Source organism: Podarcis pityusensis (genome assembly GCF_964106645.2).
Source record: "Podarcis pityusensis genome assembly, chromosome: 16".
In the NCBI taxonomy this organism is placed as follows: Eukaryota; Metazoa; Chordata; class Lepidosauria; order Squamata; family Lacertidae; genus Podarcis; species Podarcis pityusensis.
The window spans coordinates 7226155-7248515 of record NC_138041.1 but is presented as its reverse complement, the minus strand read 5'-3'; the positions used below and the strand labels follow the sequence as shown (position 1 = coordinate 7248515).

At 44.9% G+C, this 22361-nt stretch overlaps 1 long non-coding RNA gene across 1 annotated transcript; it reads right to left on the bottom strand.

The window, feature by feature from the left end:
• Positions 1-10983: 10983 nt before the first annotated feature.
• Positions 10984-15159, bottom strand: LOC308465186. The gene is made up of 2 exons (XR_013980330.1): positions 15124-15159; positions 10984-11881 (listed from the first exon to the last, which is right to left on the bottom strand). It is a non-coding gene; the product is annotated as an uncharacterized lncRNA (long non-coding RNA).
• Between the last annotated feature and the right edge of the window lie 7202 nt (positions 15160-22361).

Here is a 22361-nt window from a genome sequence, read left to right as displayed (position 1 = left end):
GAAGGAGAGAGATAGAGAGATAGAAGCAAGATTAGCTTGAAAGTCCATGGAAGCTTCATGCATAAGGAAGTCTCCCTCTGTTCTATTTGGATTAGACCCAACAAATTGTCCTACTATTATTAATCCTCTCAATAATTACTCATGATGCCTTCGGGTTCTTGGCATTACAATTTCTTTCATCTTCAAATAATTGGCTTTTCTGGGTGGAGCTTTTGGAAGTTGCCCTGCAACTATTGGTCTCCTGCTCTCTTTTACTCTCATTGTAATAAACATGCAGAACCAAAAGACCCCATCAACTCTTTGTCTATAGCTTTGCTTAATTCAGATATCCCCAGTCTGCAGCCTTCCAGATATTTCAGATTGTAACTTGGCAAAACCTCCACCCAGAAAAGGAGGGAAAGGATGCCTTTTTGGTCATTTAGTGTCTGGTTATTTGCAACATTCTCTGCAGAGGGGAGGAATCACCCCGTCTCTCCAGACCAACCCTGCCTGCTGCAAAGGTGGTTGTGTCTTCATCTCTCTCTGTGTGTAAAGAGAAACCCTTGCTTGAGTGCTTGTGTTGTGGGGTTTTCCCCTTTGTCTAGTCCTCTCCTTCATCCTATTTGCTAGATCATGCTTCTCCCCTCCCCTGTGTTGTCTGGGGAAGGAAGAGTCTAGGGGGCAGATGGATTCTGACCCCAGTGCTGGGCAGGCACAGGAGAAGTCCACAGAAGTGACAAGGCGAGGAGCTTGCTTTTCCCTCCCATTTCTTAAAAAGGCAGAATTCTGTTGCAACAACTCAGCATTTCTCCAGGATGCCTGCATAAATAAAAAGCCTCCAAAATATGTAATCAGTTTCATTACCAGCAATCTGAAAGCCCTTCTTGCATTTCTGGATATGAGGAAATGGAGGTGTGCTGCCGGGACAGCAATATCTCTTGTGTTCTGCAATTATGTCATCAGGGGACCCCAAGCAGTCCTGTTGTCTATCTATGTCCATAATTATTTGCTTGCTTGATCCAATCCCAAATTTAAGATGGCTTGAGGAGCAAGGCCCAATTTCTGCAGAGAGTTCAGGACCGTTATCTGCCAGCCAGATTGGAACCGATCACAAAGAATCAGTGGAGATATACCTTGGGGGGGGGGGGGGAATTTCAACCAGCGTTTCTCCAGGAGGCATGCATATGAAACATGCTAACAAAATATTAAATCAGTTTCATTGCCAGCAATCTCAATGTTGTGACCATGTATACTTCTGTATTTTTCATTTGGGGAAAATGACCCTATTGTGGATGGAAGCTTTCATGCAACCTTTACAAAATGACATAGGATAAAAGAGAAATAAATGATTATGAAATAGATGCTGATATAGGGAAGGGATGGGTGTTACAGTCACTTAGGAGCTTTGAGGTACTGAGTCAGTCCTGAAAAACTATAATTGCTATGTGTATGCTGGCCAAAATGATTACACATTCATATTATCTGAGGGTATTTCATGTGCTATTTTGAAAAAGGTTTGATTTTCAATTGCAGTTGTGGTTCAGCTTGAGATGGAGGCAGCAGCTCATTTTGGAAATTCACTCTGTTCCTGCTAATTGGTTTGTGATGTTGCTCTTTCATGCTTGGTGTATTGTTGCTTTCATCATTATTGGTTCTGGGTTGCAGTAATTGATGCATCATTTCAGATTTTGGCATGTTTCGTGAATGCCATCTCAGCTCTATTCTGATCCATGTTTGTATATTGTGCAAACATGATTGGCGTCTCTCCTTCAGGCGAGAGCAGGGGCACAGCCACTAGTTGTTATTGGGGGAGAGAAGCAATGGGTTTATCCTACTCTTGCAATTTTGTATGAAAGGATGGACAAAGAATTTCAGTTTCAGGTTCTCATTTTCTCATGCGCAAGCTCATTTCCCCCTATTTCTATGCCGTAAGTCATTCAGTGTTCTGATATTATTTTTTGTAGGTATTTGTCACCCCCACCACCACTCACAATGAAGCATCATGAAGGTGAAAAGGATATATTTATTAATAAAACCAGCGGAATTTCTGCAAACCACAATGATCAAATTCAGAAATTACAAGGAGGGAAGTATTTTTTCTAGTTTTGTCAGGCTAGCAAACAGCCAGAGTTCTAGGTGAGTTTCTAGCCAACATTTCTCCCTGAAATTGCACTGGAAAACCCTTCATGAGCCCAACCAGAAAGATCAAGGGCCATCAGTAAGTGGAGCGTCAGGCAGAAAGACACAGGGAATGCACTTTGGAACAGACCCCTAAGCAGGAATGAATCCAGCACTCCCCAGGCAAAAAGGGCAGGATAATATTGAGCTAGATGGACCAATGGCCATACTACACAAGAAGAAGAAGAATTTGGGTTTGATATCGCTACCTGAAGGAGTCTCAAAGCGGCTAACATTCTCCTTTCCCTTCCTCCCCCACAACAAACACTCTGTAAAGTGAGTGGGGCTGAGAGACTTCAAAGAAGTGTGACTAGCCCAAGGTCACCCAGTAGCTGCATGTGGAGGAGAGGAAACGTGAACCCGGTTCACCAGATTACAAGTCTACTGCTCTTAACCACTACACCACACTGGCTCTCCAGAAAGAAAGCTCCCTTTGAGGCTGATGTCCCCTGAATTCAATTTAGAGGGCTTTGTTTAAAGCAAACATATGTAGGGAAACTTAAAATGGCTTCTAAAAGTAACAGATAAAGTAGCTCCAGACTGGAAAGACAGGGATTACACATATCTCTAGAATTCAGTGGACGGAGGGCTTGCAGCCTTGAAGGGAATAGTTTCTTAAGTAGGGAGGCAGGACACTAATTTTAAAAAGTGTATTACATAATCACAGGAGTAAATAGGAGGATTATAAAAGAGGAATGGAATTGGATAAAACACATGCTAATGAATACAGGGCGGTTCAGGATGAAGTCTGCTTCCAATAATTACTCAGGGCCATTGAGCGTAGGACACCTGAAGGCAGTTTTTTTTTTTTTTAATGATTTTTATTAAGATTTCAGTAAAAAATTAAACAGAAAAACATAAAAAAGAAATACACAAATACACAGTACATAATCCAAAGAAGAAAAACAACACAGAAAACAAAAAACAAAAAAAGGAACAGAACAATTAAAAACAATATCACCTTTTCATTTCCGTTTTTAAATTTACTTATTTTCTGGACCTCCTCATACCTCCCTCTTTTGTATTCCAGTCCAAATTGTTTGTCCAGCAATTTCTTTTTCACTTTTTTAATCCCAATCTTTAATCTTAATATAATATAGCATTAAAATTTTACCTCTTAGATACCAAATTTCCATTTCCTTAAATTTCTTTAAGCCTAATCTTTAATCTTAGTCTATCTATAACTTTGAATCCTGTACAGCTGGAAACCACTTATTTTCAATCCAACATCACTCTAACATTCTTTAATTTTGCAGTGTTTCTGTAGATAATCTTTGAATTTCTTCCAATCTTCCTCCACCGACTCTTCTCCCTGGTCACGGATTCTGCCAGTCATTTCCGCCCACCTGAAGGCAGTTTTTGTCTACAAGGGAGGGACTTGCAGTCCTAGAATCGTATAAAAGGACTTGCTGCCCATGATTCAAACAACAGCTCCTCTCACCTTCACCTGAGTACTTCACTTGAGACGTTGGTAAGTGAGAGAACTCCATGCCTTTTGCACCCTCTTTATTTCTGAATTTCACTCTCAATGTCTCTTTCTTTGAACCTTGACCTGCTTTTCCTTGCTCACCATGTTTGTCATTTGCTGGGCACTTTGGAGAATTAGATATGTAGGAAGGGACGGGGAATGTCTATGTTCCTCCCAGAAATGCTGGACTACAACTCCCATCATTCTTGGCCATTGGCTGTGCCAGCTGGGTGTTGGAGTCCAACAGCATCTGGAGGGCCAGAGATGCCCCCCCCCCAATTCCTGGTCCTGGACTGGTGGTGGCTGTCCCACGATTCATGCAGGGCCCTTTCATGCAGGGCCTACCTTGAGATGCCAGAGATTCAACATGCAGTTTTATTTAATGCAATATATAGTCTATGATGGGGGACGCGGGTGGCGCTGTGGGTAAAACCTCAGTGCCTAGGACTTGCCGATCGTAAGGTCGGCGGTTCGAATCCCCACGGCGGGGTGAGCTCCCGTCGTTCGGTCCCAGCTCCTGCCCACCTAGCAGTTCAAAAGCACCCCTAAGTGCAAGTAGATAAATAGGTACCGCTTTAAAGCGGGAAGGTAAACGGTGTTTCCGTGTGCGGCGCTGGTGCTGGCTCGCCAGCTGCAGCTTCGTCACGCTGGCCACGTGACCCGGAAGTGTCTTCGGACGGCGCCGGCTCCCGGCCTCTTAAGCGAGATGAGCGTGCAACCCTAGAGTCGGACACGACTGGCCCATACGGGCAGGGGTACCTTTACCTTTACCTTTATAGTCTATGAATCCATCACATATATTCAGAATTCTGAAAAATGAGCTTATTGTCATTTGTTTCTTCAAAGTGTATTTAACCTACATTTCAACAAAAGGCTCCAAGAAGATCTTTCAAATGCTCATAGGCTTGAAACCTAAAAAGCACAGCACTAAAGGAAACGGGGATGAGGATGGCAGAGGTCTTTAAGAGTTGATATACATGCCATTGCCCAAAAACCTAATCCTTGTCCCATGGATGACAGAACATATGTGTTTTCTGTTGCTGGAGAAATGGGGGTCACAACTAAAGTGAGAAAAGCCCAGTGGTGGCGACAACAAACGGCCACCCCAACAACACTATTGCTGGCTTGTTTTTTATGATCATTTTTTTATTGACTTGCAGCTTATGCTATGATGTTGTTCTGCACTGCATACCACTATCTCTTCTTGTTGTTCTTCACTGGTCCTGATGGTTGTTGCTGTTGTTGTTATCATGATTATTACAAATTGGCTGATTGAAACATGAATAAATTGGCTGAATGTCTGCTTCCCATCATTTCAGATCCAGCTGCATCACTCCAAAATGTCTGCTGCCAATGTTGGTTTAATGACTGGGATCCTACCACCAACTGAGATACACATCAGCCCAGTTGCACTTGTTGTGCGTATCCCGGGACCAATAATATATCCAATGTAGACATTATTCATGCTATTAAAGGGAGCACTCAGAGCAGCAGAATGCCCAGGCTGGCAATTGATGAACTTGGCATGGCTTGTTTTACGATTGATGATCTCATGGGTCTAAGTGCCAGAAATGCCAAGCGTCCCGTTTGCAGGATGCCCAGATGCTTGGCTCATCCATGTTTTTCTGACAAATGTGAGGCTGCTTCCTAGGATGTGTTGATCCCAACCTCTATTCACTAGGCTTTTCTCCTCCTCCTCCTCCTCCTCCTCCTCCTCCTCCTCCTCCTCCTCCTCCTTCTTTGTTTTTGCTTTGGAATTTATCTCCAGCTAAGAGGCAATTTTTTGAATGCTTCCAACTTGTATTCCACTAGAAACATGATACAACTCTGAATGTGCATGTATGATCTTTGTAATCAATATCAACATCTGAATTACTGCAAAGCCTAGAAGGTGGTTCTTCCTCTGTTTCTGGAATGTAAAATGTCCTCTCACTTCTTCTTTCCCATTAAACTTAGTTTCAGCATAGAACCTGTTCTCTGTGGGTTTCTTTAATGTTTTCCCCTCACTCCAACATCAACACCCACATTTTTTCCTTGCACTAATCCAGAACACTGAGCTAACTGTTACATCTGTGTATGTCTATTATTGTCCTCAGACCAAAATCGCAGCATAGATTAGACACACTATGATACAACTTTCAGCAGTCATGGCTTCCCTCCCTTTTTTGAGCACCCTTAAAACAGTACAGCTCATGGAATACTGAACTGCTGTATTCTACAAAAGCAGAATAGTCTGCTGCAAGAACCGTTCCATGCCCATTAAGTGTGGGATGCCTTTGCCTGGTGACCCACAGACTGCAACAGAATACTGGGCAAGGTTTTGCCCAGTGTCTTGTCTGTGTGATGTGGCTGATGGGAAAAGCTGTCCCATAAGCAAAGGGGAGTCGAAAGCCTGCATAAGGCTGCTTTCCCTGAAGCTCAGAGCCATTTTGCTTGGAGATCTTCCTGCCTGGACACTGGTAGGACACTGGGGTTAGTGTCCTCACTGAGCAATTATGGGTTGCTGGTTGACAGGGCTGGAAATTATTATTATTTCGCTCAACCTGATTGGCACTTGGTTGGGGTTTCTTTCACCTTTCCCTCAGTGAAATTATGACCTTCCTTGTTAGGCGGAAGAACATTTTTGTATGAGGGCAGAAAAGGCATTGGAAACTATTAACACACTATTGGGGGGGCATTAGCATCCTGAGGATTGATTAAGACACCCCCAAGCTTGGGTTGAGTATCTGCCTGGTTGGAATCTGCACCCTGATCCCCCATTGAGAACTTCCTTACTTGGTTTGCACCATGGCAAGGTTCAGCGCTGGCTGACTTCATGGGGCGGTTGAAAACCCAGCAGATCTCTTCCCTCAACGTGGGGCTTGTGGAATGATGAACTGATCCTGGTGTAGCAAAATCAACATTCCAGGCTGAAGGAAATCTCCATGCGGCAATGAGAAAACAAAGGGTGTTTATTGCGGCTCAGTGGGATCACTCTCCAAAAGCTGAGCAAGCCCCAAAGGGTGGCGCCCTCTTAATATACATTGCTGTTATCTATTAAAGTAATACATATACATAAACTTCCTCCAGTCTAAAGTTATGACACAATACTAATTATACCATATATGGTCTTTCCTTCATTACATATTCATTAGGCAAGGAAACAAAGGACTCTCTCTCTAAGCAGCCCCCTCTGCACGTGATCTCTTTGCATTCCTTTCTACCTGAGGGGGTTAGGACATTTGGTCAGAGCACATCTCAACCTTGGGAGTAAGCTGCTCCTAGCACAAGATTAGGCACAAGGTCTCTAGCCTGGCTAGTTGGCTGAGCTTATAGGTCTCTATGTACATCACTGGGACCCACGGCCATGCCAAACCTTTTGCTGCCTTCTGCTGTCAATAGAGATTGGGTCTGATTTTAACCCATCACCTTTGTACAGTCTCATTATTTTGCTGCTCTCATGGGTCACATAATGCATCTACTTGGGCAAATTTGGCCTCAGAGTTAGCCATCGTGATATTCTAATGATTTTAAGTTGCTCTCCATTGACGACACTCTCTACACCAATTTTCTGCTTACATTCCAATCAAGTAATGCTGGGGCAGGTTTCTTTCTTCATAAAGTGTTCTGTTTTATTTTTAGTTAAAAGTTGCAGAATCAGTACCTCAACCATATGGCCCCTTTCATATTTCTGTGAGTCTTGCTTCAGGCACATTCTCATTAGCTCTGTGGTGGATGCAGGATTAACTTTTGGAAAATTGCAAGAGAGAGAGGTGGGGAAAGCAGGATTACCTTGAAAGTCCACGAAGAGACTTCTGCCTGAACTGAACATCTCTTCCATTCCTAAAATGCATGGCTCAGTGCAGAATGGCCTTTGCGAAAGCTGGTTTGCACAGTGTCCAATTACCAAATCCAGGATATCCCGTGTTAAATGCACAGCAGCATAAATTCAAAGGCTAATCATTCACTTAATGGCTGCCCCTAGTTTCCTCTAATTCATAAACTGCTTCAGAATACCTCTCACCGACTTAAAAGAATCTTCCTGACTCATTTAAAGTATTGTAAGAATCAAAAATCTTACACTGTGGTTTTACCAATATTGCTGATTTGATCTGATCTGATCTGAATTGAATTGAATTCTTACCTGCCATTTGCCATAAGGTCCCATTGTGTGTTATTACAATAAAAATTACAGTTACATAGGAATAAAACTGGTACAACCTTTAAAAATGTAAGAACAATTAAAAACAGCTCCATATATAAATCAGTCAAAAAACAGTTCCCACATAGTTTCCACTTCTCAGGGAAAGAAACTTAAAGCTGAGGCTAGGCGTGAACCTCTGAATAATAAACTGAGAAGCAGGCCTGCGCCCTTTTTCAGTGGTACCTCAGGTTACAGACGCTTCAGGTTACACACTCCGCTAACCCAGAAATAGTGCTTCAGGTTAAGAACTTTGCTTCAGAATGAGAACAGAAATCGTGCGGTGGCAGCAGGAGGCCCCATTAGCTAAAGTGGTACCTCAGTTTAAGAACAGTTTCAGGTTAAGAATGGATCTCCAGAACAAATTAAGTTCTTAACCTGAGGTACCACTGTACTAGCAAGTTCGCTGGGAACTGTAGTACCGCATGCAATCCCGCAAAAGGCACCCACAATATAGTGTGGGTGCTCATTTTAAAGACCTAACCCATGAGGGAGTGGAACCATTTTGCTCCGCAAACTTCCCACCCACCAAACCCTGGCTGTTAGTGTTTGGTATGCATTTTTTTGGTACAGAACGTATTGATCTAATGTGTAGAGATCTTTTCTATTCTAACCAATTCAAGAAGGTTCTGGAAGCTTCTCTGTGTGGTACAAGCTGGAAGTTTCTAGCTGGCAAGTAAGAATCTATTCTGCCTAGAAATAAGCAGAAGGTCCATGACATTTTGGTTATTCCTTCAGAGAAGTTGAACAGCTGATTCAAACTGGTTGTATTATCTCTTTCCATCAAGGTCAGGCTGACTAGAAGAACAGGCCAGAAGGAGCCTCAGCTTCATTTTTTGCCTCTTTTTTCTTCAGGTGGGGTGGTTTGTATATAGTATGCTTAGAGTGAAGGTTTTAATCTTATTGCGTGTGAGTCGTCCCCCCCCCCCCGTGGAAATAATGACACATGACACAATTATTAAGGTTAATGGGCTATATAAGGCCACAACTTTATTGGTTACAGGTGATGAGCGGTATTGGCTTAGGCATTGGTCCTAACCGACTATATCTGACTTCAGCCTGTCCACTTGAAGTCTGGGAAGGGTTAACCACCATTGGGTGAGTCCCGCTGATGCACATAAACTAGGAGCTTCCCTGGGGTCACCTATGGGGGTGTGCTTTAGGCCCTCACCTCCCTAGGCTTCGGAGAGGGCCACGCCCCCCGGAATCCTTTATCGGACTACCCGTCAATACATGGGGCAGGTGATGGCGCTACCTCCCTTCTTCCATCTACAGAACAATACCAATGCCTAACCGCCAATACCAAGAAAGTTGTGGCGATTTGCTATGAGGTAGGCGAAAACCAAGTGGGTGGTGCCAATTTGCCAAGTGGGAAAATTCCTACCAGGCCCCTCAACGGCGACCAACCAAGGTCCATAGCAAGGTCAAGGAATGAAAACCTTATAGGGCGGGAGGGTGGGAAAAGCAGGAACAGCTGGCAGGCGGCAAAGAGGGAGATCCCTGGCTGCATCCTGCCTTAAATAGGGCAGGTCATGCCCTCAGAGCCAGCCGATTGGCTGGCCAGGGAATGACGCGGCCGGGAATCCCCCCAATCGTGTGGGGCTGGGCTCCAGCCTCCGCGCGCCTGGTGGGTTCGTGAAGCCTGCAACACCACCTCCTCCGTAGGGCAGAAGTGGCTTTGTAAGCTATTATAAGTTTAAGTCCGCTGCAACTGGATTTCTTATGGACTGTGCCAATCCTGAAGACGTATGGATTTGTGACTATTATGCTCATTTACCTTCAGTACTAAAGCTCTGCTGGATGAAGAATGAATTCCCTCTGGTTTATTTTGGGAAATCTTGCAAGGTGTTTAAGCTTTACTCTGCTAACTCTATGTTGGAGTTTGCTCTGGATCAATATGAGCAGTACCAAATAACAGTTAGAGCCTCACTGAACTATTTGGGTTGCTGGTTGGCAGGGCTGGGAAGGTATTTCATAGGGGAAAAAATATTTCATCCAGAAGTATCATAGAATAAAAGAACTGCAGAGTTGGAAGGCACCTTGAGGGTCATCTAGTCCAACCCCCTGCGATGCAGGAATCTCAGCTGAAGCATCCAGGACAGAGGGCCAACCGACCTCTGCTTAAAAACCTCCAAGGAAGCAGAGTCTGCAGCTTCCCAAGAGAGTCTGTTCCACTTTGGAATAGTTCTTAGTGTCATAAAGTTCTTCCTGATATTTAATTGGAATCTCATTTCTTGTAACTGGAAACCATTGGTTCAAATCCTACCCAGCAGTGCAGGAGAAAACAAACTCGCCCGTTGTCCATTTGGTAACCCTTGGGATATTTGAAGATGGCTACCATATCTCCTCTCGGTCTCCTCTTTTCCAGGCTAAACACACCCAACTCCCTCAACCATTCCTCGTAAGGCTTGGTTTCCATACCCTTGATAATCTTGGTTGCCCTCCTCTGCACACATTCCAGTTGTCCTTCTTAAACTGTGGCACCCAGAACTGGACACAGTATTCCAGATGTCATCTGACCAAGGCAGAATAGAGCGGTACTGTTACTTCCCCTGATCTGGACACTACACTTCTGCTGAGGCAGCCTAGAGTAGCATGACCTTTTTTTTGCTGCTGCATCATACTGTTGACCTATGTTAAGCATGTGGTCGACTAAGACCCCTAGATCCTTTTCACATGTACTGCTAGTAAGCCATGTGCCCCCTCATCTTATGTTTGTGTGGCTGCTTCTTCCTGCCTAAGTACAGAACCTTACATTTATTCCTATTGAAATTCATTTTGTTAGCTTTGGCCCAGTTCTCCAATCCGTTAAGGTCATTTTGAATTCTGATTCTGTCTTCTGCGGCATTAGCTACCCCTCCCAGTTTGGTGTCATCTTCAAATTCCTCATTTCCTTCATCCAAGTCATTTAGAAAGGTGTTGGACAGCAATGGGCCTAAGGCAGAACCCTGCTGTATGCCACTTGTAACCTTCCCCCCACGATGACGAGGAACTATAAAGGGGTACCCTTTGGGCTCAGTTAGTCAATCAATTCAAATCCGCCTAACTCTCACCTCACCCAGCGCACATTTTACCCACAAATTGCTTCTAAATTCTCCTGTGCAACAGCATTCTCCTCAGGAGCGCCGACTTGCCCTCCATATTAGGAAGCATAAAAAAAAAACTCTCAGAGAACAGGTTTAATGCTGAAACTAAGTTTAATGCAAAAGAGGAAGTCAGAGAATATTTTCCGTTCCAGAAAAAAAGGAAGAAACATCTTCTAGGCTTTGCAGTAAGGTAATTCAAACATAGATATTGATGGGACAGATAATGCATACACAATCAGAGTTGTATCGTGTTTCTATGGCATTCGGGAGGAATACTGGTTAGATACATTCAAAGATTTGCCCGTGAGCTGGAGATATGTCCCAAAGCAAAAGCACAGAGGAAGAAGAAATGCATAGCGAATAGAACAACACATCTTAGGAAGCAGCTGCACATTTGTAAGACAAACATGGATGAGCCAAGCATCTGGAAATCCCGTAAACTTGGGGGTTGAACTGAGGACACTTGGCGTTTCTGGCACCTAGGTGTCCATGAGATCATCCACCGTGAAGCCATGCCGAGTTCGTCAATTGCCGGTGAGGGCATTCTGCCGGTCTGAGTGCTCTCTTTAATAGCACGAATAGCGTCTAGAGGGGCTGTATCCCTGGCCTCCTCCACCAGATGATGTGCCACCACAGGCGGTGTATCCTCCCACACGAAGTGGCTCACACGAGGCAGCGAGTACTGCTCCTGGGATGATTACAGTAATTGGAGGTGGCTTGATGCGTAATTCCGATGGTGGTACCTGATTGATGCAACCAACACTGGCAGCAGGATTTATAGCGAGGCTACTTGATGACACTCCACCACCACCTGAACCCCCAAAGCCCCCCAGAATGCCTCCTAAGGCCCCCAATCCTTGGCCCAATCCCCCAAAGCCCCCAAAGCCACAACTTGGTTTCAGCGAGCCCAGACAGCCAACTGGATAACAGGATGGGGTGCAACAGGTGGAAGTGTAGCCGCAGGCCATTTTGGACTGCTGGGTGCTGGATCTGAAAAGATGATGAGTAAGACAATTTATTGCTGATTCATGCATCCAAGTCGTAACAAAAACCACAACCACAACAATGTGCACTACCACCACCAGTGAAGAAGAAGAGGAAGAAGAGGAGAGATTATAACATAATCTGCAAGTCTATATCATAAAAAAATAAATCAAGCCAACAAAGAGTGCCGCAGGACAGCCTTGGAGGCCAATTGGTGGTGTCACCACTGGGCTTGTCTCACTTAGTTGTGACCCCATCAGACGGTCTTCTTACAGGTGGCTCCCCACTTCTGGAATGCCCACCCCATTGAGATGTCCCAGGAAGGATCGAAAAGCATCCTTGTTTACCCGCACGTTTGGTGGCTGAAAAGTGTCCTCCTGCTAACCCTGAAATTATCACCTTTTAAAGCTTTTCTTTTACATTTCCAGGGGTTCTGGGGGTTTTCCAGACAAAAGCAATTTTTATTTTTGTGGGCTGAACAAGGGGAGAAGACCGGAAAACTCTAAGAAACATAAGAGGTTATTTTATTTCTATCAAAGATTTCTGTCCTTTCCCTTCACATACACATGCCCCTTCTTTGGCTGGGACTATTTTATGTTTGGTTCACCATATGCTGTTGATTGAAGAAGGTTAATAGTATATTAAAAAAAAGTTTAAGCAATATCTGACCTAGGAGTGGCCAGTGCCTTCAGTGTTGGTGTGTTCCATTGTAAAACCACTTGTGCCACAGGGAAGTTCACCTTCATTTCCACTTGAAAGAAATCGCATTCCTTGTACAGTGGTACCTCAGGTTAAGTACTTAATTCGTTCCAGAGGTCCATTCTTAACCTGAAACCTGTTCTTAACCTGAAGCACCACTTTAGCTAATGGGGCCTCCTCCTGCTGCTGTTCTTATCCTGAAGCAAAGTTATTAACCTGAAGCACTATTTCTGGGTTAGCGGAGTGTGTAACCTGAAGCGTATGTAACCTGAGGTACCACTGTATTATGAACTTTTTGGTTCAGCTCTTATTCTCTACAATAGGGATGATGAACCTGTGGTCCCCCCGATGTCCTTGGTCAACAACTCCAACCATCCTTGGCCCCAGGCTATGGGCTATACTATTGGCTTGATGGTATTTGGAGTGCAACAACACTGAGACAGTCACAGCTTCCCCGCCATTTCTGCAGCAACATAAAGCAGCTATGTTCCATCCTGCACTTGACAGCCCTTAAGATATGGGGCAATGGCAGGTATATTGCCTCTTCATCACCTCTGCCATCCTCACCCACTTTTCCTTTTCTGTTGTGCTTTTCAGATTGCAAGCCTGCGGGCAGAAACTGATCATTTGAAAGGTGTTCTTGGAGCCTTTTGTAGAAGTGTTGGTTAAGGACATTTTGAGGAAGCAAATGGCAAAAAGCTCATTTTTAAGACTCTGAATATATGTACCCCTGCAAAAATACTTTGCCATTCATGACCGAAGCCATTGCTTGTCACCAGGTTCAATGAGGAGATTTATCTCCACTTCCCAATCATTGGCCCAAGTGAAGAAGAGAAGAGTTTGGATTTGATATCCCGCTTTATCACTACCCGAAGGAGTCTCAAAGCAGCTAGCATTCTCCTTTCCCTTCCTCCCACACAACAAACAGTCTGTGAGGTGAGTGGGGCTGAGGGACTTCAAATAAGTGTGACTAGCCCAAGGTCACCCCAGCAGCTGCATGTGGAGGAGCAGAGACGCGAACCCGGTTCCCCAGATTACGAGTCTACCGCTCTTAACCACTACACCACACTGGCTCTCTTTAGGCAGCTACCCTTCATTTCTGAGACTGGGAGGCCCATCCCTTCCAGAGCAGGCTCTACCTGGAGGTATAGCTTGTTTCTCCTGATAGAGGAAAGGCTGTAGCACAATAATAGAGAACATGCATGGCATTCAAAACAGCCCAGGTGGTGTAGTGATTAAGAGCGGTATACTTGTAATCTGGTGAACCGGGTTCGCGTCTCCACTCCTCCACATGCAGCTGCTGGGTGACCTTGGGCTAGTCATACTTCTTTGAAGTCTCTTAGCCCCACTCACCTCACAGAGTGTTTGTTGTGGGGGAGGAAGGGAATGTTAGCCACTTTGAGACTCCTTAGGGTAGTGATAAAGCGGAATATCAAATCCAAACTCCTCCTCCTCCTCCTTCTCCTCCTCCTCCTCCTCCTCCTCCTCCTCCTCTTCTTCTTCTTCTTCTTCTTCTTCTTCTTCAGGTTCAATACCTGGCATCTCAAGGTAAGGCAGGAGAAGGACCTTCCCTGAAACCCAGGAGAGGCACCACCAGACAGTGTAGACTAGGAATTGGGTGGGGGCTTCTGTGGCCCTTCAAATGCTGTTGGACTCCGGTTGGTACAGCCAATGGCCAGGAATGATGGGAGTTGTAGTCCTTTAACTCTGTGAGGACAATAGATATTCCCCATCCCAGCTGTAGAGAGACGGACCATTGCTCTGACTCCGTATGAAATGAGCCTTTCTACATCTCTAACCTGTGGGATGCAATCGACTGGAAGCAGTCAAGCACAGCATTCCTTGTTTTGCTAGAGTGGACATGCAAGGGAATGTTTAGTCCAGCCAGTCGAAACTTCCTGTTCCTCCTGGTCTGGAGCATCCTTCCTTGCATGTGACTAGTGGGTGGACGTGGCCTTTCCAGACCTGGTAAAAGGACAAGGCATGCTGCCACTCTCTCTCTTTTCCACCTTCTTTTTGTCCTGCGAACTTCCTGGAATGAACGGCTGGCTGCCAGCCAAGCAATCCCCCAGGTCCCTTATGGGATAACACTGTTAGAATAAGTTTGGAATTTTAAGCCTTAAGCCTGCCTTCAGGGATCACACTGTCCTCTGCCTGGTCGTGAGTAAACTTCCTTTTTATTGCTTATGAATAAGACTGTGGTATCTTTATTCTTTTAGGAAGGATTCAAGGACTTTTACCAGGAAAATATTAGAGCACATTTCAATCTGGACAAGCCAGATTGAATTGCGTATTGTCTTAAGAAACTCACGTGAGTTTGCAACACGTTTTCTGCTGTTTAAAGGGGAAAGTAAAGAAACTTGCTAACGCAAGTTAGGAAGGATATTAATAAACAATATATCCTCTCCTGCCACCCTCAACATTCCCACATAACCTTCCAAAGTGACAAAGAAGATGAGCAAAGAGAAGCAGGTCAAGGTTCAAAGAAGGAGACAGAGTGAAGTTTGGAAAGGAAGAGGCAGCAAAAGGCATGGAGTTCTCTCACTTACCAAGGTCTGAAGAGAAGTACTCAGGTGAAGGTGAGGGGAGCTGTTGTTAGAATCGTGGGCAGCAAGTCCTTTTATACGATTCTAGGACCGCAAGACCCTCCCTTGTAGACAAAAACTGCCTTCAGGTGTCCTACCCTCAAAGGCCCTGACTAATTATTGAAAGTAGACTTCATCCTGAACCACCCTGTATTCATTAGCAGGTGTTTTATCCAATTCCATTCCCCTTTCATTATCCTGTTGTTGACACCTTTTTATGATTTAGGACACTTATTAAATTGCTGCCAACTCCCCTCCATAAAGAATGTAGGTGTGTCTAGGCTACAAGGCCCCTGTCTACTGAATTCTAGAGATTTGTGTAAACCCCATCTTCCCATGCTGGTATGGGTTTATCTGTTTTAAAGATGCCCTTTTATACTTCCCTTATAATCCCTACATATGTTTGCTTTAAACAAAGCCCTCCAAATTGAATTCAGGGGACATCGGCCTCAAAGGGACCTTCCTTAAGCAAAGCCAGCCATTGGTCCATCCAGCTCAATACTGCATTCATTTAATTCATTTATTTAATTAATTGATGTACCGTCCTATACCCAGAGGTCTCAGGGCGGTTCACAAAAAAGATCACAATATGTAAAATAAAGATAAAAACAATAACCCAATAATACTCCCCCCCAAAGAGCCACATTTGAAAAGGGCATAGGATGTCAATCAAATCAACCAGAGGCAGGGGCGTCCTACCCATAGAGGCTAGTGGCGTGGGGTGCCAGGGTGCCAAGTTCTGGAGGGCGCCAGGGAAGAGGCAGAGGCTGAAAGCGGCGTCTCCCAACATCAGCTTGCCGCCCTCGCCTGCCTCTGCCATGCTGCGCCAAAGCAGCGCCATGCCCGGAGCCTCTGCCTGCTGTGGCCACTGTGGCACAAAGTGGCCAGCTGAGCCTGGAGGTGCCGTGTCCAGCCTCCGCCTCTTCCCCACCAGAGGAGCTGTCCTCCAGCTGCTGTCCGCCTCCTCCAGCCCTGCCGGCAGCACCGTCCTCCCTAAAATCTCTGGGAAAGGGGGGGGCGGCGCTGGAGGGAGCTTTGTACCATGGCACCGGGTATGCTTAAGATGGCCCTGACCAAAGGCCCGGTTAAAAAGGAACGTTTTTACCTGGTGCCTAAAGGCGTATAATGAAGGCGCCAAATGAACTTTCCTGGGGAGAGCATTCCACAGATGAGGAGCCACTGCAGAGAAGGCCCCGTTCTCGTGTTGCCACCCTCCTGAACTCTCAAGGAGGAGACACATGAAGGAGGGCCTCAGAAGATGATCTCAAGGTCTGGGTAGGTTCATATGGGAAGAAGTGATCCTTGAGGTATTGCAGTCCTGAGCCGTTTTAAGGCTTTGTAGGTCAAAACCCGCACTTTGAATTGGGCCTGGAAAATCATCGTTAGCCAGTGTAGTTGGACCAGGATGGGTGCTATGTGCTCAAACCGTCTTGCTCTCCTACAATGCATTATGAGCAGCAGTGCCCTTGCAAAACAGCAGCCCACAGTACTGAATCCTCCACTTTACAGGTGGACAGGGGAGGATTAAATCCTGCTTGGGGGTCTACTTCCAAAGGGCATTCCCTGTGTCTTCCTGCCTGATGTTCAACGCCTTTATAGCCCCTGATCTTTCTGGGTGGGCTCACCCAGGGTGTTCCAGGGCTGTGTCCTCCCAACTCAACCATGATCCTCCCAGATTGGCTCAATTCAGTGAAGGTTCAAAGTCTGGATGAATCCAGTGAACAGCCTCACCATCTAATCCAGCATCCCTAAACTGTTTTTGAGTAGCTTGGCGTGGAAGCTAGAAACACAGGATGTAAGATTTTAGTTCATTTATTCCAAAGCAATGCAGTTCTATTTTGAATATTATCTAAAAAGCATATTTTGAGAGACCATTCAGCTGCAATACAAGGCTGCATTCAGGAAGGTAACATCCATCGGTCTTGGGAGACAATGGCACAGTCTGCCTTTGGGGAAGAAGTCAAACTGTTTGAAGGTTGCATCACCTGCCATGGCTGTAGAGACCAATAAGGGAGAGACATGTTTTGTTTCAACTGGGGCAGATGAAGGCATGGAGTTTTGCTGCTGCAGATGCACTACGACATTGATTCTGTCTGTGCCCCTCCCAGCAGCCATCCCTCCCTTGGTCACTTCTAAGGATACATAACCTGCCTGCATTCAGACGGCACTTTGTTCAGCGTTCCCAATGTTTCCGGCCCAGGTGATATCCCTGTTTGATTTGTTCTTTCACAAAATGTAAAAGCCACTTCTGGAAACCAAGTGCTATCTGATTTAGCGTTCTTATCCATGTTAGTTGCTTCCAGAAAAAGAAAAAGAAATCTGTAACCCTGTTAAGCTGGAAAATGGAGTTTTGCATTGTAGTCTTCCCATTGTTTTCATGGCTGAGTGGGGATCTGGGCTCCCACTATGCCACCACTGGCTTTCAGCTACATCACACTGGTTTTTCATGGTGGAATCACTGAAGAACAGAAGCATGCACACACACAAAAGGTGGCAACATGTCCAATGACATCTGCATATAGATCAAAAAGCTACAGTTCCATAATGCAACAGGTAACATGGTGGAAAAGGGACGTTAGCAAGTAGGACAGGAGCTTTAGTGCTCTGACCAGGAAAAGAAATGGCTAGAAAAACCCCCAGGCAGGGTTAGCATTTCTCTGCATGTACAGTGGTACCTTGGGTTAAGAACTTAATTCGTTCTGGAGGTCCATTCTTAACCTGAAACTGGTCTTAACCTGAGGTACCACTTTAGCTAATGGGGCCTCCCGCTGCTGCCGCCACGCAATTTCTGTTCTCATCCTGAAGCAAAGTTCTTAACCTGAGGTACTATTTCTGGCTTAGTGGAGTCTGTAACCTGAAACATATGTAACCTGAAGCGTCTGTAACCCGAGGTACCACTGTAATGTGTGTGGGGTTATGGTTTTTTTGAAAAATGGAGTACTTTTTAAAATTAATCAATCACAGAATAACTGGGAACCAGAGCAGAGGGAACTTAGGAGGGAGTGTGACATAGGTTGAAAGTAGACTGATATCTACATTCCTTTTCTTTGTCCCATCAATATCTGATGTGTGGATGGTTGTGACATGAGAGAGGCTGCTTTCTCTGTGGCTGCTTTTTCTGTGGCAGGCTAAAACTTCCCTGTTGAGACAGCCTCTTGGCATCTCTTGTCTCCCAAAACTTGATATTTAGTTGATCTTTGTTATCCTGAATTTATCTGCAATCTCTCTTTCCCTCCAATGAGCAAAAGGTGGAGTATACATGGCCTCACCTCTCTTATTATTTAATCATCACGACAACACTACAAGGTAGATTGTGCTGAGAGATAGTGACTGTCCCAAGTTCATGCGGGGAGTTTAATGGCAGAGTGAGGATTTGAACCAGCATCTCCTAGTACCCAGCCTAACAGAAAAGGATGTTCGTGTGTGTGTGTGTGTGTGCTCCTTTTTAATATAATTTTTATTAAATTTCCTGTTTTACAATGTCAAACACTCGTTTTACAACCTTAAGATATCAATGACTTCCCTTCTCTTTCCATGGTTTGCTTTACATTTCTTAAATCCCTCATATTTTTACAAAAAAACTAAACCAATCAGTATTCCACTTTTGCATCCATCAAAACTTATTTACACTGTTGTATTTATCTTAATGCTGCCAGCATTTTCAACTGTACACAATTATTTTCCATATATTCAATAAACGTTTTCCAATCTTCTTTATGTTCTTCTTGTTCTCTTATTCTATATCTTAATTCTGCAAGTTGTGTGTATTTTGTCAGCTTAGGTTGCCAAGCATCTTTGGTTGGGACCTCGCTCGTTTTCCATTTTTGGGTTAACCAAACACAGACTGCAGTTGTTGCATACATAAATAACCTTTTCTGACACCTAGGGATTTCATTCTGAATTATCCCCAACAGAAAGGACTCTGGTTTTTTTGGGCAAAAGTCCTTTGAAACATTTCTTTCAATTCATTATAGATCACTTCCCAATACTCTTTTCCCCTTTTACATGTCCATGACATATGAAAGAATGTTCCCTTTGCCTGTGTGTGTGTATTCCTTGTCTCCATAAAGAGAGAGGGTCCAGGTAGCTTGCAATGAATCTTAATACAAATGTCACAGGAAAAAAGAAAGCACAATGGATATGCCTAAGAGGGGGAAGTGATTCCCTCCACCAAATACACTCATTCTGAAAGCCGACTATTATGGGGGAACAAGGCTTGGAGCATGAACCCCCTTGAGCACCTTGAGTCCTCTCTCTCTGCTTTGGTGAACTCACATACCATAATTAAAGTGCTGCTTTGATTTCTTCAATATTACAGGGTAGCCATATGCAATCATTTCTTCAATATTACAGGGTAGCCATATGCAATCAAAAGTAGATGGGAAAAGCTGCTCATATGTCCAGGGACACAATGTTCCTTGACTACTTGATTATGTGGGCATAATTAAGGCTGGATTCAGAAATGAAAAACAGCAGGTGTTCATACAACCCATAGACAACTATGGATAGCTCAGACACCTGTTGTCATGAACTCATCTGCGCCAAGTAGAAAGGCACAGCATGAGCTAGGAAGCAGCCAGCAGCAGGGAAGCTTGCATTTCTCTCAGACAGCTGGGAGCAGTCGGCTGTCTGCTCCCTCTCCCCCTGACACTGAAAGGAATGCAGATAAGACGCTAGCAGAGGGTGGGATGGAGAGAAGCCAACTCGCTCAAGAAGCACAGGTAGGCTCAGAAAGCAGCAGGAGGAGTATTTCCTCAATGGAAGAGGAGGCAATTAATCCTATGAGCCCAAGGAGTAGACGTATGCGAAAGGTATTAGACAGGAAACAAAACCAGAAACGTAAGGGTCATAGGTTGAGGATGTTCTGCAGAAGCAGGAAGAACTCCTCAGAAGGGTCAACTGGATCGTAAGGTACGGAAGCTCCGATAGAGTGTCCTAGGCTGATTGTTTATTTTGCAATAAATCTTCCAGCTAATTACAACTTGCGTGTTGTGTTATCAAGATGGCAGCCTGGGCTCCTGACACCTATGGATAGCCCTTGGTCACACAAACCACCTCAAACCTCCCCATAATAGTCAGGTCAGGAGCTAATTTTGTCAAAACAAACCTTCCACTTTCACCAGGACTGGGAAGCCTTTCCCAGCTAGGCCTATGTTGCCTTCACAAGCCATAGATAGTTTTACCAACGTGTGTATTCTTTCACCATTGTGAGTTTGTCAGCTATTTAGGCCCAGGAGCACATTTCGAACCTGGAGAGACTATCATGGGCACTACACAGACACCAGAACCATGAATCCAAAATCTCTTTTGTTGCTTACATTATAATGCTTCTGTCACAGAGAAGGGCTGTGGCTCAGGGGTACAATAAGTGCATCACACACAACAGGTCTCAGGTTCAATGGCCAACACCTCCAAGTAGGACTGAGAAATGACTCCTGCATGAAGCCATGGAGGACAGCTTGCGTCTCAATTTGCGTAGACCAGAGGTGAGCATCATAGTGCCCTCCAGATGTTGTTGGATTATAATTCCCAAACACCTTTTCCATTAGTCAAGCTTTGACTGGTGCTTATTTCAAAGACCTGGCCAAATTGCGTAACAACTGAATGGCTCAGGCCATTGACACACTTGTTCCTGAGCCCTGTCTCCTGCTTTATGAAGCCTGCTTGGTTCCCTGGTATACTCTAGAGCACAGGGCAATGAGACAAGCTGGGAGATGGTTTGAATGCAAGTGGAGGAAAACTCCACCCCCATCATCCAGCCCAGAAATTGAGGTCCAACTCCGAGGACTTTCTGGCGGTTCCCTCACAGCAGGAAATGAAATTATAGGGAACCAGGCAAAGGGCCTGATTGGTAGTGGCACCCACACTGTGGAACACCCTCCTGTCAGGTGTCAAATTGAAAAACAAATACAGGCAAATCCCCATTTATGTGGGGTAAATCACGTATATTTGTAACACCATTGAAAAAGTCTGCAAACACTACATAATTGGAATCCATTGGTTATTCTTATTGGTATTCACTAGAGCAGCAGAAAGCAAGTCAATGCTGGCAAGCATGTCTGATTGATTCTTGTAGAATCAGCAGGGTTGAGCATTTCCAAGTGAAATACAGGACATCCATTATAATGGATTTATTATAATGACCAATGCAGTTAGTTTCATGCAATGTGGAAACAGGGCAGAGTGAGCTTGCAGTTGGAAAAATGAGAACCTGAAACTGGAATTTTGGTCCATCCTTTCATCTACACGGCAAGAGGAGACTTCCAGTCAATCTCTTTATCCCTACTCGCACTGGTGGGGGCAAGAGAGAGGGACCATGTGCCGTCCATCATCTGGCATGACTTCTGCAATCTTCTTCTCTATCTTCCCATCTTACATCCAACATAAAATGATGGACGCTGGATAAACCCCATTTCCTCATTCCTCCAAGATGTCTGTTTGCTTTTTCCGGGCTTTGTGGCCAGGCCCCAGGCCTCCCCTGTGAACCGGCTTATGCTGGACTGGATCATCTTCCTCCTGCCAAATTGGCCAATGGTGGTAGGAATTTAGAGAGCGTTCCCTTGGGCACGAGACCAACTGACCAATAGTGGCGTTTCATCCCAAGCCCATGGCAAGGACAAATGACTGGCTTGCTGGGACTTTTGGCCTCTTTTATGCCGCACTGGTTCTCCCATCCTCAAATCCTCACATTAGGGTTTTTCAGATGGTACAAGCTTGCTATGGACATTGTTGGTCGCCAGATTTAGGGGCTGGGCAAGATTTTTTCCCATCTGGCAAATTGACTCCACCATTTGTGTTCTTGCAATTGTCACAACTCTGTAAGGCAGATAGGCATTGGCTAAGCCTAGTCTTGGATGGAGGGGAGGTTGTAGCCTCTGCCTGCCCCTCCATGGTTAAGGGTATCCTGTTTAAAGTGGCAGACACTGATCATGTATTCACACTATAGGAACATGGATCAGAACAGAGCTGAGCTGTCATACACTAGACACTCCAGCCTTTGAAATGATTCACCAGTCATTGGGGCTCAAAACCAATAATGATGAAGGTGAGAATACTTCCAGCTAATTAAAAAGAACACCAGAAAATTATTTTGTCACAGAAACACCAACTATTAAAGGTGCAACAAAGCAAACCAATTAACAGGAACAGAATGAACTTCCAAAATGAGCTGCTGCATATATCTCAAAGCCAAGCACAACCGC